The sequence below is a fragment of the Pelophylax lessonae genome (assembly GCF_965119305.1).
Source record: "Pelophylax lessonae genome assembly, chromosome: 2".
Taxonomy (NCBI): Eukaryota; Metazoa; Chordata; class Amphibia; order Anura; family Ranidae; genus Pelophylax; species Pelophylax lessonae.
This window is the reverse complement of record NC_138769.1, coordinates 423,222,743-423,240,896: the sequence shown is the minus strand read 5'-3', so window position 1 is coordinate 423,240,896 and position 18,154 is coordinate 423,222,743. Positions and strand designations below refer to the sequence as shown.

The window sequence follows — 18,154 nt, the reverse complement described above, 5'->3', positions numbered from 1 at the left end:
ATGCCCTGAGTGCATCTGCTTTTCCTGACATGGCAGCCTACGTGTGGGTTAACCCCGCCTCCACTCCAAGGGTATAGGACCCCCCTCCCATAAATTTCAGCTCTCAGGTACAGCAAGTGTTCCTTTTTTGTCCTCCTCCAAGGACCTACAATTTTGATGTCTTATTTATGGCCGGCTTACCTCAGGATACTTTGGATGGTGTCTGCATGTCCAGGGCCCAGCCACTGGCGGGTGAGTGACATTTGAAATTCCCCAGCTCTCTGCGGTTGACTGAAGCTTGGCTGGCATACTCTGACAGGGTCTGAAGATCCTCATTACAGCTCTTCATGGCACCGGCTATTCGTTATTTATGTTTTCCTTTGTATGTGCTTTCTCTGTTACTAGCGGTGTTTTTCGGCCCCAATGGCGCTGGCACGCTTCCTGCATTCCAGCACACCTTCCTCTTCCTCCTCTGCTGTTTGCGGCCAATCGGTGGCTGCTTCTCGGTCCCGCGCATGCGCAGTACGTCGCGAATGAAGCCGAGGCTTGGTTCGCGCACTCACGATCGCGGCCGCATCACCGCTGACGTCATTCCGGCGGGGGATTTAAACAGCTGTCAGTTCCCCTGTACTTTGGGAAGTACTGTGGGCATTGTGGCAGCTTCCCTTTGTCTCTGGATTCCTTGCTACAGGTATGTGCAATGGATGTTTGACTTGCAGAGGGGGGGATGGAGCGTGGTTATCTTACACTATACCACTGTATTGGACAACACCACGGCAGTGTCTTATGTGAAGAGACAAGGGGGGACGCGGAGCCTTTCCCTGCTTCGAGAATTGAACCCAATTATGACTTGGGCTCAGGCTCATCTAGCCGACATCTCAGCAGTTTACATTCCAGGTCCTCAGAACGTTCAAGCAGATTTCCTGTCCAGGGTCCAGTTGAACCACAACGAATGGTCTCTCCATGTGGAGTCGTTCAACTGGATTCTGTCGCTAGGAGTGTCTCCCGAAGTCGACCTGTTCGCCTCTCCTTGCAACCACAAGTTGGAGAAGTATGTCACGAGAGGCAGATGCCATCAAGCCTACGGGACGGATGCGCTAACCGACAGGTGGGAGTTCAACAGGGCATATGCCTTTCCTCCAGTATCCCTCATTCTCAAATTCCTGCAGAGACTTCAAGCAGAAGATGTCGAGATGGTGATGGTGGCGCCCTTCTGGCCGAACAGGCCATGGTTTCCGCTACTCCTACAGCTCAGTTATCGGTACCCGACCCCTCTTCCCCTCAGACCAGACCTGCTCCTACAGGGAACATCAGTGCACCCCTGTCCTGCAATACTCCGGTTGATGGTCTGGTTTTTGAGAGGGAAAGGTTGGAATCGCTCGGCTGTCCACCAACAACCATTCCCACCTTAATGATCTCTAGACGACCAAGCACAAATATGGTATACCACAGAATCTGGTCGAGATTTATGAAGTCTGCATATCCGGAAGGAATGTCTTTCTCAGTTCCTAGGATTCAAGAAATTCTAAGATTTCTTCAGGCTGGCTTAGATATGTCCCTTTCAGTAGGCACTTTAAGAGTCCAAATATCAGCATTATCCGCCTTCTCTGGGATCATGTGGGCTCAACAACCACTTATTCAACAGTTCTTTAAAGGAGCAGCCAGGCTCAAACCTCAAAGAAAACCTAGGTTTCCGAAATGGGACCATCCTCTTGTCCTGAATGCCTTCTCAAAAACTGGCATAAAATCTTCTTCTTCTATCAAGGACCTGACCATCCGGACAGTCTTTCTGGTAGCCATCACTTCGGCTAAGAGGGTCTCTGAAATAAGTTCCCTTGGCTATAGAGAACCATTTCTGACTTTCTTCCCAGATCGGGTAGTGCTGATACCCATGCTAAATTCTAATCCGAATGTCACCTCGGTGTTTCACCAAAACCAGGAGATCGTCCTTCCTACTTTTCAGTCTTCTGATGAGTCTAGTCCTCATCCGATGGATGTGGGGGAATCCTTAAAAATGTATCTTCAAGCAACTGCTCCGTTCAGACAGTCAGACAACCTCTTTATCTTGTTTTGGGGTAAGAACAGAGGTTAAACGTGCTTCATCCAGAACCATTGCATCGTGGATAGTGGCAGCTATCCAACAGGCCTATAGAGCAGAGGGTTTGGCTCCTCCAGATGCAGTGACGGCGCACTCTACAAGGAGTATTTCTACGTCCTGGGCGGCCTCGCGACATGTGGCTCCAGAAGTGATCTGCAGAGCGGCTTCCTGGTCTTCGGTTATTACTGACCCACTATTGTGTGGAGCCTGCTTCTTTGTCTTCAGTTAATTTTAGTTTGACTGTTTTGTCTGCGAATAGCATGAATTAAAGTTTCTTTGCTAAAGCATTCCCACCCGTGTGGCGTGAGCTAGTTATTTCCCACACGTAGGCTGCCATGGAGACTGTCAGGAAAACGGAAAATTCCTATCAAATACTTACCATAATTTTCCTTTCCTGATGGTCTCCATGGCAGCCGGAGTTCCCACCCTCTCGTCTTGGATTCGGCTAAGATATGGAACACTTGCTGTACCTGAGAGCTGAAATTTATGGGAGGGGGGTCCTATACCCTTGGAGTGGAGGCGGGGTTAACCCACACGTAGGCTGCCTTGGAGACCATCAGGAAAGGAAAATTACAGTAAGTATTTGATAGGAATTTTCCGTTTTTCTTACATGAGCTCCTTGGCTTACACATCCCCCCAGCTTAGCACTTTTTTCCTCCATTTTAGACTATAGCATCCTCCTCTAGACTACAAGGTAAATTAAAGTAGGCCAGATATGTAAAAGAGTATAAAATAGTGAGGTAATTGGCGCTGCCTAAAAAATGTGTAGAAGATTAGGGTAAAAACCAATAGCTTAGGTACAGAAAAACATTTCATATATATAAATTCATATAAATATAAAGTGCAATATGCAAAACAGTGTATCCACAAAAAAAAAATATATATATATATATATATATATATATATGTATTCTATAAAAACATAAAGTGCAATAGTGCAATACCAGTGCGCACACCACCAAATCTGTATATGTCTACTGCGTATATATATATATATATACATACAAAAGTGATAGATTTGGCCAGTAAAATCTGGCCAGTGAGCCCTTGATTATCCAAACAAAATAGTGGCTTGGTCTTACAACTAAATAAAATACTGTGTTGTTATATATTAAAGGAAACTAAGAGCGTGCGATTGGTGTAGTGAAATCCGAAATAAAATATATAAGTGCAATGTGATATATATAATCCAAAAAATATAATTATAAATAAATAATAATAAAGTGCTATTAGTGCAAGTGGTCCAGATGAAAATTATCAATCCTAGGATCCATGCTAGTGAAAAGATATAATTTATATGTAATTAATCTGTAACGGTGCTCAAAAAGCTTAATCGATCAAATAAATAGAAAATGTCCATGTAAAGTCCATAGAAAGGTGAGCTGTGGCAGTAATCAACTGCGTGGGTGATTTTCGTGGTGCTCCAGATATTTTAAGTGCCGGGTGTGGAGACAGTGATCCCCTCTTATTCCCAATCTCTCCCGCACTCACCAGAAAATAGTACCCCTACAGGGGTAACCAGCATGTAAGACACAGATCCACTATCTGGTCATAAGATGTTCGTATAAGCTGATCCCTCTGGTAAATAATCCTGGAGCCGTGTATATCATGTATGTCATATACCAAATGTACTCATAGGGAATATGTCCAGGGTGCCATAGAGAGAAAAAGAGCCTCATATAGTGATGTATTGTTTAAAATGTCCAACCTTTATTAGTAAATGAAATAACGTACTCACATTTAAAAAGGCAAATTAGGCGACAGGTACTTTAGGGACCGCAAGACCCTCTTTATCGGTGGCTTCCGGGACGCTGTGTTAGCCAACCACCGGATCTGCTTTCCAACGATGCGGAAGTGACGTAATTACGCTTGACGCGTTTCGTCATCAATGACGTCTTCTGGTGAGTGCGGGAGAGATTGGGAATAAGAGGGGATCACTGTCTCCACACCCAGCACTTAAAATATCTGGAGCACCACGAAAATCACCCACGCAGTTGATTACTGCCACAGCTCACCTTTCTATGGACTTTACATGGACATTTTCTATTTATTTGATCGATTAAGCTTTTTGAGCACCGTTACATATTAATTACATGGATCCTAGGATTGATAATTTTCATCTGGACCACTTGCACTAATAGCACTTTATTATTATTTATTTATAATTATATTTTTTGGATTATATATATCACATTGCACTTATATAATTTATTTTGGATTTCACTACACCAATCGCACGCTCTTAGTTTCCTTTAATATATAACAACACAGTATTTTATTTAGTTGTAAGACCAAGCCACTATTTTGTTTGGATAATCAAGGGCTCACTGGCCAGATTTTACTGGCCAAATCTATCACTTTTGTATGTATATATATACGCAGTAGACATATAGAGATTTGGTGGTGTGCGCACTGGTATTGCACTTTATGTTTTTATAGAATACATATATATATATATATATATATATATATATATATATATATATATTTTTTTTTTTTTTTGTGGATACACTGTTTTGCATATTGCACTTTATATTTATATTAATTTATATATATGAAATGTTTTTCTGTACATAAGCTATTGGTTTTTACCCTAATCTTCTACACATTTTTTAGGCAGCGCCAATTACCTCACTATTTTATACTTTTTTAATATTGACTTCACAGTCTATATTTTAGGGGTAGGCAGCAGCCATTTCTAAAATTCTTTCTCCATAGCGCGGACATTATTGTTTATTATAGATATGTAAAAGAAGCTAGAACAGCTGAGCTTGTTTTCTGATTTACCAAGTCAGTGGGCAGGGAATATGACAAATATGGTTTCTTTGGTAAATATTTAAATAACCATAATGTACCCTTATAATTTGATAAGAACAGTGACCTGTGTAGCTGTACTCAAGCTAAGTACACAGGTTGAATGAAAAAAAAGAAAAAAAAACGAGACCGGCATACCAGCACAAGCAATGTTCATGCAGCAATCTCCCCCACTGTGCTATTGTATTCTGACAGGGGGACTGCCCCCCACCCCACCAGAACACACTGGATGGGTGCTGATCGGATGCTGGTTTTCCCGCATGCTCATTCTATAGAAGCTGGTCGTAGGACTGACTTCTACAGAACAGACAGCTGTACACACTGGCCGAAAGTAAGCCGGTTCCTGCTGAACCAACCAATACACATGGATGATTTTCAGCCTGTGTGTACAAGGCTTTACTAATGACCAGCTCTGGTCATGCTCAGCCCTGTTTCTCCAAACTTTCAAAAAGCTGCAGTGTCAGTTGTATATCACTGTACTTGCCTAATCCAGACAAGCTATAACAGTGAGGCGAAAACTTTGTTTATAGTTGTTTTTTTCTCTCTAACTGGAAAAAAAATCATTTTATATATCATATGTACATACAGTATCTCACAAAAGTGAATACACCCCTCTTATTTTTGTAAATATTTTATTATATCTTTTCATGTGACAACCCTGAAGAAATTACACTTTGCTACATTGTAAAGTAGTGAGTGTACAGCTTGTATAGCAGTGTAAATTTGCTGTCCCTTCAAAATAACTCAACATACAGCCATTAATGTCTAAACCGCTGGCAACAAAAGTGAGTACATTCCTAAGTAAAAATGTCCAAATTGGGCCCAATTAGCCATTTCCACCCCCCCCCCCCGGTATCACGTGACTCGTTGGTGTTACAAGGTCTCAGGTGTAATTGGGGAGTAGGTGTGTTAAATTTGGTGTTATCGCTCTCACTCTCTTATACTGGTCAATGGAGGTTCGCCATGGCACCTCATGGCAAAGAACTCTCTGTGGATCTGAAAAAAAAGAATTGTTGCTCTACATAAAGATGGACTAGGCTATAAGAAGATTGTCAAGATGCTAAAACTGAGCTGCAGCACAGTGGCCAAGACCATACAGCGGTTTACAGGACAGGTTCCACTCAGAACAGGCCTCACCATGGTCGACCAAAGAAGTTGAGTGCACGTACTCAGCGCCATATCCAGAGGTTGTCTTTGGGAAATAGACATATGAGTGCTTCCAGCATGCTTCCAGCATTGCTGCAGAGGTTAAAGGAGTGGGGGGGGGTCAGTCTGTCAGTACACTGCATCAAATTGGCTGTCGTCCTAGAAGGAAGCCTCTTCTAAAGATGATGTACAAGAAAGCCCACAAACAGTTTGCTGAAGGCAAGCAAACTAAGGACATGGATTACTGGAACCATGTCCTGTGGTCTGAAGGCATCAAGATAAACTTTTTTGGTTCAGATGGTGTAAAGTGTGTGTGGCGGCAGCCAGGTGAGTATTACAAAGACAAGTGGGTCTTGCCTACAGTCAAGCATGTTGGTGGGAGTGTCACGGTCTGGGACTGCATGAGTGCTGCTGGTACTGGGGAGCTACAGTTCATTAAGGGAACCATGAATGCCAACATGTACCGTGACATAGTGAAGCAGAGCATGATGCCCTCAGGGCAGTATTCCAACATGATAACAATACAAGAACACACCTCTAAGCTGAGGGTAAAGGTGATGGACTGACCAAGCATGTCTCCAGACCTAAACCATATTGAGCATCCGTGGGGCATTCTCAAACAGAAGGTGGAGGAGCGCAAAGTCTCTAACATCCACCAGCTCCATAATGTCATCATGGAGGAGTGGACTCCAGTGGCAACCTGTGAAGCTCTGATGAACTCTATGCCCAAGAGGGTGAAGGCAGTACTGGAAAATAATAGTGGCTACACAAAATATTGACACCTTGGGCCCAATTTGGACATTTTCACTTAAGGGTGTATTCACTTTTGCTGCCAGAAGTTTAGACATGGCTGGGTGTTGTTATTTTCAGGGGACAGAAAATTTACACTGTTATACAAGCTGTACACTCACCACCCACTACTTTACATTGAAGCAAAGTGTCATTTCTTCAGTGTTGTCACATGAAAAGATATAATAAAATATTTACAAAATTTTGAGGGCTGTACTCACTTTTGTGAGATACTGTATGTCTGTTTTCTAAATCTGGCTGTAGCAGATATTCAGACTCCAGACTAGCAAGTCCACAAGGTTCAAGATCTAACTGAATTAGGTTGATTTGAAAGATAAAATGGTGCCTCCATAACTGGTTAGTTCTAGACTCTCACATCTGCCCCAAAAATGAGATGAAGGTAATTGTAGGGTTCATACACAATATATCTGTCCCTTAGTGAGTTAATGGCAATGTCTATTGGATTTTTACACATTCACTATGAGGCAAATCTAGCTATAGGGAAAAATACATATCCCATGCAGAGGCTCCTCAATAAATCACGTTATATAGGTTTACATTTGGGAGAAAAGTTCTTTATTCTGAATCTTTAAAGGCACATAAATTAAGACATCACAGACATTTATTTTAATACTAGAGCATCAGATTATGGAAGAGACCATCCTTCATTATCAATACTCTGGTATCTTAACAAACATTTCGTATTTCATTGATTTAAAAGAAACACTGTAAGGGCCCTTTCACATGGGCAATAAAAACAGCCACGTGGACATGGCAGCCATAGGGGATTGTACACATGTCACGGTCAAGATACTTGGCAGGCCCAGTTTGACAGGTAGCACCAAATGTCGGACTTATCTAAGTGGAAGTTATAGGGATTACACCACAACTGTGAGCCAAACACTTGGTGCAGTGTTACAATATAAAATCCCTGCTCAGCCGGGAGAATAAAACACCCCACTCAGGAGGTGACAGAATCACCTCCTAAATACCTGGAAGTCTGCTTCGGAGGGCAGAAGAAATTGCAATCCAGCCAGTGAAAGAGACCTAGCAGAGCTTTCATGTGAATAAAGGAAAAACCCAATCACAGCATAGAAACTGTGAGAGTAGACCTGTTGTAGGATGTGGCCTATTTGAATGCATTTGTAAATCTGTGATAACGTTTATTTAGTATTACAAGTTGTTATATTAGACACGTGCAGAACAAAAAATATGTTTCCATTCGTCATTTGCATAAATTTGTTTCGTTAAATTTGTTAAATTTGTTTTTGGAATTTGTTTCGTTTTTCGTATTCAAATCAATTAAATTTTTCTGAATTCAAATTTTAAAAGTTTTCAAATTAATTTTGAATAGTTTTCGAATTTGAAAAGTTTTCACATTCAAATTCAAAAAGTTTTCAAATTCGAAACGTTTTCATATTAGAAGAGTTTTTGATTTGTTTTCCAATTTCCAAAGGCAATAAAATAGAAAAGAAGATAAAGAAATAGAATAGAAAAAAATATAATAGAATGAAAAAGACTATAACCGAAAATAAAAGAGTAGAATATAGTAGAGAAAAACAGCAAAATCGAATAGAAAATAAAAGAACAGAATAGAATAAAAAAAATAGAATGGAAAAGAAAGAATATAACCATTTCCCAATAGAATCAATTTGAATTTGAATAGAAAGAAAAAGAATAGATTAGAACAGAAAATAACAGAATAGTGGAGAAAAAACAACAGAATAGAATAGAAAAGGAAGAATTGAACCATCTTCATATTCTAATCTATTCTTTTCTATTCTGTTTAAATTTGAATTGATTATATTTGGATTTTGGAAAATGGTTATATTCTTTCTATTCTATTTTTAAATTTTTATTTTTCTATTTTTTTATTCTATTCTATTATTTTCTATTCTATTCCAATTCAAATTTATTCTATTTAAATATCAAATTTCGGAAGTTGGTTCTATTCGTTCTATTCTATTCTACTCTGTTGTGTTTTTTCCATACTATTCTCTTATTTTATTTTCTATTCTAATCTGTTCTTTTCTATTCCATTCAAATTTGATTTGATTCTATTGGAATTTTGGTAAATGGTTCTATTCTGTTCTAGTCTATTGTTTTTTTAATTCTATTATTTTCTATTCTATTTTAGGCGCGCTATCTGTGAAAAAAATGTATGACGAGAAAAAATTGTTTTTTATATATATAAATGGTGGTGGTGAATAAATATGGGATGGTGGTGAAATTAATATAAGACACAAATGCTAAAGCAAATGTATGCCAATTATAGGTGCTAGTGCTTAAGTGCAAACATATATGCTAATAAGCACCTGAAACCAATTGCTTGGTATGTATGGGTGCAAACTTAAGGTGCTGGTGCTTCAGTGCAATGGTGTACACTTAAAAAAAATAATATTCATAAACCCAAAAAATTACCAATCAGCAAAAAATAATTATATCACAAAAATATCTTTTGTGTGCATAAAGTGCAAGTGCAAAAAAGAAAAAATGCGAGCATTAGTAAAATACTAAAAAATATTTCTCAAACTTAATAATCTCATATCAAACAATTAAAAATAAAGTCCATTGAATAAAGTTCATTATTATAATCATCCCATGCAGAAAAGTGCCAATAGTTCTGAAAAATAAATAAATTCCAAGGTGCTTGTGATATGTCAGTGAGGATCCTTCCACCAGAGTAATTAGTGCCTGGGTAAACTCACCAGATATATTGCTGGTAAAATTATAAACCAGCAATCAAGCTTTGTTCACACTTTAATTAATCCTTGACCCTCTCTCTCCTTGATCACCACAAGTCAGGTTTAAATTAGTGGAATCACATAGAGGGATAAAGAGGGATGCCACACCTAGTGTTATACTGCATAATAAGACTATTTTATTTGTAAAAGATAAGTTTCATAACACTCACAAGGATGGTATCTGCCAGACACTAGGGATCACCGTCTGTGAGCAGGGATATGTGAAGCAGTTCCTTTCCAATGCTTGAGTGGTGCTGTCTCAGTGTCCTGTAAGCCACGCCCTACCGGTTTTGTCACCTGACTTCTTCTCAGGGCGGTCTGAGAAGGATGGTGTCTGCCAGACACTAGGGATCTGTGCTGTGTATCATTGATCCTCTGCTCAAGCTGTCCGTGAGCAGGGATATGTGAAGCAGTTCCTTTCCAATGCTTGAGCGGTGCTGTCTCAGTGTCCTGGCCACTCGACTCCTCCTGCTGTAGCCCTGGATTGTGTTATCAGAGTGGCCAGGAGTCACGTGACAGACCTAAAGACACTTCTCAAAAAGGTATTTAGAGGTATAGTTTCTTAAAAGCAGTTATACAATGCAGGATAGGAGCTTAGCGGAGGGGGGTTGGCAGTTACATTTGGGTATATGCCTTGAGGTCACCATTATAAGGCATTGTTGCCTCGGGTGTCCTTAGATATTTTTCTATTTGGCCACTAGAGGTCTCCTTTAGTTGTAATGGTACTCGTGGCTCTTGTGGGAACCCGCTATAATGATGTGCGCGGTTTCCATGGTTGCCTGTAATGTACAGTAGTGAGGGGGTGAGGATATGGCTGACGAATCCCGTAGGACAAAACGTGTACGGGAGGAGGAGCCACAGTAGATGACGTCACCCGCTGCTATCCCGTTCTGCTAACAGAAGATCGGCGCTGTATTGTATTGATTCGCTGTTATCCAAGAGTATGGCTGTGTGGGTTCATATTGTAATAAACATTTTAGTTTTTAACAACAGTGAGCACTTAGATGCTTTTGTTTATTTGTGTATATGGATTGGGTCGACCACCAGGAATCTCTGGTGCCTCTCACAATATCTCGCTGATACACAGGGAATTCCTATGCAAAGAGGCTGGGATTGAGCTGGGGTTCCAGAGTTCAGCATCGCCACACTTACTCTGTATCCCTTCATCGGGGCAAAGCGTTTATTACCTGCTGGTAATACAGCGGTCATTGTAGTGAGGTGAGCGCAATATTTGTCCCGTGGGTGAATAGATTATCACCTGAAGTGGATCTTTCTAGTTTTTCTGATTGTATGGAACTGTACCTGTTCAAGGGACTTTTGGGCTTTACATTTATTGGTCTTCATGATGGTTCATAACCGTTTTAAAGAAAATATACTTTTATATATTGCGCTGCACTGCGTTTGTTTAGAAGAGTGACATTTGACTGGTTTATTATCAGCAGCAGGGGGCGGTGGGGGTGGAGATAAAGAGACACATACACACACAGCGGACAGGCAAGGAGAGAGGAGAGCTATGGATAACGGAGGCAGGCGGGCTAACCACGGTGGTCAGGGCTCATTAGCCATGATCAGTCATGGTCAGCACAGAAAGAGGGACACAGGAAGTGGCAGGATCAGACAGGTTTTTTACAGTTTCCAGAGGGGCAGGTTAGACAGCACAAGCACTGCTTTTTTAGGGTAACAAACACTTTAAAGCAGCTTGGTGTCTACTCTGTAAATAATTCCCCTGTGTTTGGATCATGTAGTCCGATGGTCAAGTGTCTAAACCGTGAGTAAAATCCTGCATATTACAACTCCTCTTTATAGCCCAGGAATCGTATATTTCACTGAAGAGCTGGGATTTTTCTTTCTCAAGGACAGCAAGATAAGAAAAAACATAAGAGAAATGCATAAACAATAATAAATATTGTAGTTTAATGCTGCCCTGACTTCAGTTCACCCATGCCTACTACTAAATCTGACATTGTCTACAACATGCTTGCACCTTGGAAGTTTGGTCTCTGGAAATATTTTTGTAGAAATACATATTTCTAAATTGTGATTATTATGAGCAATTTATTAATCATTAGCTAATTTCATCTTTTTAATACATTTCACTAATTTATAGCTAGGCCTTCTTGTGCAATCCTCCCTCACTAGCTTTAGCCTGCTTTTTTGGATTGTGACATAACTTTATGTGGACATTTCATTTGCTTAAATAGCCTTTCTCAGATGTATGTTTTAGGTTAACAAATTACTTTTTCTTCCTTCAAGCAAGATAAAGTGTGAAGTGTATAATTACTTAATCCAACTTGATGGACCATATGGTAGTTAGGTAATTAAAAAAAATATAGATTTTTAATTAGCTCTATTAAAATTGTACTGTGAATGTTATTTTTTATTTTGGATTTTTTTTTTTTAATTTTCCTGAGTAGATCTCTAAAAACATCTTTGAGGATAAGCTGTGGCATAGTTTAATATAAAATTCACCCTCTGGATAAGCACTGCATTTATGTCATGTCACCGTAAACACAATCATCCCACATATCATGGTGTCTTCTTGCCTACCTAGTTGATTTTGTTTTCAGTATTTCAGTCATGGTTTTGGACAGTCTTGTTTGAATGTTCTATCCTGTTAAGATTAGATGCCAACCTGCATAGAAGACCAGAGACAGATGACCAACTCAGCTTTTGTAGCACACAATAATGGAGACCAACCATTGAACACATTTGTATAAATCTTTTGGATTGCCTGCAGTTTTCCATCTTGATGTTTTTGACAAAAATATATGATACACATGTTTCTTTTTGTCTGTAAAAATTAAATGATTCCTAAACAACATCAACATTTCTTAAAGTGATTGTAAAGGCAATTTTTTTTTTATCTTAATGCATTCTATGCGTTAAGATTAAAAACCTTCTGTGTGCAGCAGACCCCCTCAGCTCCCCTTAAAACTTACCTGATCCCCATCTCTATCCACCGATGTACGCGAGTGCCTCGGCCATCCAAGACTCTCCCTCCTGCTTGGCTGAGACACAGCAGCGACACCATTGGCTCTTGCTGCTGTCAATCAAAGTTAGTCAATCAGGAGAGCGAGGGAGCGGGGTCAATCTGTGTCTCAGTGTCTGAAGGGACTCACGGAGCTGTGGCTAGGCTCGGGTGCCCCTATAGAAAGTTGCCTGCTGTGGGGACACTGGTCAGGAGGGACCCGAGAAAAGAAGAATCTGGGCTGCTCTGTGCAAAACCACTGCACAGGGCAGGTAAATATCACATGTTTATTATTTTAAAAAAATTAGACTTTACAATCACTTTAGACTTAGATCTTTGCTTGTGCATTACCTTTGAATTTCTTGTAATTTCACTGGAATAAATCCCTACACAACCCACAAATTACAAAACATGCTCTGGTTTGAAAAAAAAAATGGGTTGGGTATGACTGTCATTAGGCCATTTAGTCTGGATCAGCAGAGTGCAAAATAAAATTCTACTTTGTTAAATTGAATCAAAGTGAGGGAGTCTTCTGTGAGCTGACCCATAAGGTTAGGCATAAAGTAACTTAAAGCAGAGTTCCAGCCAGTTCCAGCATTTTTTTTTTAAATCACCCCCGTGATGGTCGCCAATTATGTATTAGAAAACGGCATATGCCACATCTGACAACGTTTTCTGTGTTATTAAAAGTATTGGTACTCACTGTACCCTCCTGTTCCAGCAAGTGTCCATCATGAGTGTGGGCATTTGAAGCCCACTAGGAGTCTCTTCTGGGATAAGGTGCGGCTGGCTACCCAGCAAGCACCTCCCGATCCCACGCATGTGCAGTGGCACTTTTTCACGGCCGTAGCCTAGCCTAGCATTGCATAATCCCAGGAGCCATTGCAAGAGGATATTACCTACTGCGCCACGGCCGGGTTTGGACGAAAGTGCATCTTTCTTAGAAGAAAAGGTTAAAAAAAAGGTACTTTATATTTAAAAAAAAAAAAGACACTATCCAAAAGGGAATGGCAGAGTGATGAGCAGGACATTTATATTTAGATGCAAATTAGGGTGGAACTCCGCTTTAAGAAGTTCCAGGTATGCTTTTGTTGAATGGAAGCTAGGGGAATATATATGGGTGTACAGTGGGGGTTGTCAAAAGAATTGATGTTTGCCTTGTTTGAACATAATTGTCAATATGTACCTGTAATAACAATTTGTAAATATATTTATTTTGGTAGTCTGCATATGTCTGTTGATTTCACTTATGTTTTTCCTACTGTAGAATTTATCTGGATGCCCAGGCAAGACCGGGCGAAGTTTCTGAATGGTCCCATGTTGGGATGATGTCATCAGGCCTTGAGTACTACATTTTCACTAGTACAAGATGTATACACAGAAACACAACTGGAGAGATGGCACTCTGGGGACTGCAACTATTTCAATCTCTTCATCTCATGAACCTGCTGTGCTATAAAATCTACAGCTTTTTTTTCTTTACAAGAAAATTATGTGCAGACCTGTATTGCTTTTATTTTTGCTTTGTCTTTTTTTTTTGCATTGGGATTGTGGGGCACATTTTAGTTCACCCTTAATATGTTTCTTTCTATTTGTGTTTAGTTGAAGCTAACCATAGTACAGGTAATTAATTGTTGAATTTATTAGACTTTACTTTTATTATTATTATGGCTCAAAAGAGATTGAACTTATGAATAAGTTGAAAACTTTGGTACCTGCCAGTAAGAAGAAAACAATATTGGCAAACAGCATTTTGCGAACAGTGATATAAGGTTGGATTTTAGCACATGATGAATGTTGCAGTAGGTTTTTATTTGGTACTGAAGTCAATTTCATGATGTACATACTGTAAAAGTGCAGCTGACTAAGGTGATTATGTAGAATTTTTGTGATGTCTCCCTTTGTTAAACTGATTATATCTATTTTCGGCAATAACTTAAGGACAACGACATTTTTGAGTCCTCGGTTTTTATATAAATGCTTTTTTTTCCTTGTTGAAAGAGGTGATATTCTAAGGTTTTATGAAATTCATTCTTAATGCAAACAGAAGTGCTGTAAATAACCTTCCATACCTACATGTAAATTCTTAGAAAAGAGTAAAAAAAAGAAAAAAAAAAAATATATATATATATATATATGTGTGTGTGTGTGTCTGTGTATATATATATATATATATATATATAAATTTTTTTTTCTTTTGAAGGGCAGGCAGTCTCTAAATAATGATGGGGTCGATAACAGCGTTGTTAAAATTAAACCCCAAAGGAGTTGCCACGATGTGCCCTGTTACTTAGATTAACACTGTTAAATTTGTTGTGTAGTTGTTTAGACCTGATAACTGTACTAGTGTCATACCAGCATATTACCTATTTAAACTATGTGCACAGCTTAAAAGTCTAGTTCTATTTTTGTTAATTTGAGGATAAAGACAAAAATACCCAAAATGAAAACTAAGCTACAGTTTAATATTTAAAGTATTTTAAGACTGAAATGCATCATGTTTTTTTTCCTCTATATTTAAAATAGGTCAAATAATTGTCCAGTCATTTCAGCTGCTCTGTATATCTGTATTCTTTTTCTTCTGCTTTGTTGTCCCCAGTTACTGACATATGCCATACAGGAAAGACATCATTCACCCTATAAATATAATATTTTTTTTTTCACTAATTAGCGATGCAAACCATTTGTTTTAATACCTCAGTGCTCTAACTATCACAATAGAGAAGATAAAATAAATAATTTATTGTAGAAATAATAATAACAAGGGTATGGAACATCATTGCACTGTGACTGGGAGGGAAAACTGACAATTTCCTATTTGCACAAGCTTTTTTTTGGCTGTTTTATATTTGATCCTCTCTGGGGAAACTTATGAAGGATATTTTAATTTAATTTTTTATTATCAATTAAAATTCCTACAACAGCAACTAGAAGTATGACTTGGTGTATATGGCATTAACACCTTACTGTTGTGTGCGTATGTGTGTGTGTGTGTGCATATATATATATATATATATATATATATATACACACACACACACATCACACGCACACCAAGTTTTTATAATTTTATTAACTGTTACATGTATAAAATTGGTACTTTTCTTTTCATACAGCCAGTACAAGACACTGAATGCTACATTTCTGAGACAAAAGCTGCTGCACTCCTATTTTTTATAAATATTAGTAACAAGTAGTGATACCATAGATATTACTAAATAGTAAACGATCATACTGACTTAAAAGAAACAATTTTTTTTAAATCTTCCTTTATTGTCCTTGTGTGAATGTGGAAAGTCACTTTTTGTTTTGTTCAAATAAAATTCTATTTTTTTTTTTTAACATTGAAATTAAATTACTTTAAATAAATCAAACCAAACAGCTATATGTAATTAAAAAAAAAGTTTAAAAAAAATATAAAAAGTAACCGTGTTTCCCCAAAGTTTAATCTTTATAGTCAGGGGATTTTTTAAAAGCAAATATTTTGTTAATGTTGATAATGTACTGTACTTCCATATATTATATATATATATATATATATTTACATATATATAAATATTTTCTTTCCATTCCCAGTCACCTCATAGAATATTCTTTTGTCCTTACCTGTATCTTAGCAGTGTAAATAGTGGCTGTTGTGTAATTGTGCTTTCCTGTTGCTAACATACTAAATTCATTTCTCTTTTCTTGTGGTAAATATTGGTAGATGTGTAGAAATTAAAAGTACAGACACAATTAGATGTAGTTCTTCGGATTTAGGACCAGTAAGGATAGAACTTTCTTTAAATTAAGAATGATTTTTAGACTTTTTTTGATGAAGTATATATGATTTGTTATTTTATTGATCTGAAGTGGTTTCAACTAACCAAAGGTCTCACAATGCTAAAAATGCTGGCAATCTCTAATAGGCATTTTGCAGATCTCCCTACCCTCCCTTGATTTTAAAAGGGGAATGCCATACTACCTTAAATGCTAATGCTATATATGCAAAACTGGATTTTTTAATTTATTTTTTAAAGAGGGAGGCATGGTATATAAAATGATTTTACTAAGATAAAACAAATATTTTTTTAAGAATGCTCAGATGAAATAGATAAATCTGTGTGAATATGTTTTACATGTTGCTATATAAGACTCCCATTGCCCCATAGATGAAATGTGGAACCTGCTAAATGTTTCAATGTGGCTGCCTAGATCAAGGTTTGCTCTAGTTCCCTGCTCATCTAGTGCTTTCATGGTTTTGTATACTCTCTAGCACAAAGTTTAATTGTCTCTTTATTTTACTCAAGGGCAAAGGGTCGTGCCTCCAGAACACAATTATATAATTGTGTTTTCTCATTAGATTGCTACACCAGCATCAGTTGTTGATCATTTTCTTGTTGAAGGCATCTAAAAAACTGCAGTTAGAATGTTATTTAGGAACCATTACAATAAAATAATTTTTTTACTGTAGCACAACTTCACTTTTATTTTAGCAGTTATACTTAATAATACTCAATCAGATTTTTTAGTAGAACTCATATTTATTACTTCTGATCACCAGCTGACCAGTGAATGTTTTAAGCAATACTAACTCTCATGGTAGCATAAGTATCATGTCTGGTTCTTATGCCAAGACTGCTGTTTATTTAACTGGAAGTCACTTCAGAAGACAATCGCATTATCAGCTATCAGTTGCGAATGCTTTTTTTATTATTACACGTTCTAAACCTTCTTCCACATAACAATGTCCCTCTGAATGCACATTCAAAACGAAGTGCAAAGGGATACTAAAAGAGCATCTGAATTAACATTGTGTATTTTGAATTTTTAAACATAATTTAGTTATGATTTTTAAGTTTATTTGATATTTTTGCCTGCTGGAAGTAAGGAAACAACACATTATTCCAAAGTCTTTATATTACATATACATTATTAGCATGTTAAGTTTACTTTAGTGGGTGAAGAATGACTTTGTTTCACATATATGTCTAATGTCTTCTTTTAATTATGTGGTGCATCACCAAATAGAACCCATTTTTGTTTGACTGTATGCATTTACTATAAGTGCAGGAGTACTAGCTATGTCAGCATAGATGATTCTGGGTGAAACAAACAGTTTTATAGCAGCTGTGATATCTAACGGCATCAGATCTGTCAGCAATTGATTTATATTCTATTTGCTTGCTGCTAGGACAATAGATGCTTTTATCAGTGACCGAGATTTGACAGATGTTATGTAAGGTGACCAAGTGCATCCTTACATACACATATACCATCATTGTATTGTGATGCATAAATATATGAATGTTATTAAATATTGTTCAATATATTAATGGACTTAAATATTGTCTTTTAGTAGTTTGATGATGACCTCAGCCTTTCCTCCATTTGTTACTTGTCACTCTTGTTAGTTGGTAAAATATGTACCATTAGAAACTCTCCTTCTCTGCTGGTTGGAGAAAAATAAAAAAATGATTAAGTTCTAGTAGTCTTTCATTTGATCAAAAATGTTGAGTTATATTACGTGAGGTATGAAGATAGATAAGATGCACTTTGGCAGTCTCAAAAAAAATCTTTTGGGTCTTGTATGTTTTCTCATGTATTTTTTAGCTTAATGAAAAAGTTTTGGCATGT

At 37.9% G+C, this 18,154-nt stretch overlaps 1 protein-coding gene across 8 annotated transcripts in view; it reads left to right on the top strand.

The window, feature by feature from the left end:
• Window positions 1-14,629, top strand: part of MSI2 (musashi RNA binding protein 2) — a 945,687-nt gene extending 931,058 nt beyond the window's left edge. For all 8 annotated transcript variants that reach the window (XM_082244675.1, XM_082244672.1, XM_082244671.1 and 5 more), the window contains one exon: window positions 13,806-14,629. The gene's annotated coding sequence lies outside the window, so the exon portion shown is untranslated. The remainder of the gene's footprint in view (window positions 1-13,805) is intronic.
• Window positions 14,630-18,154: the final 3,525 nt, after the last annotated feature.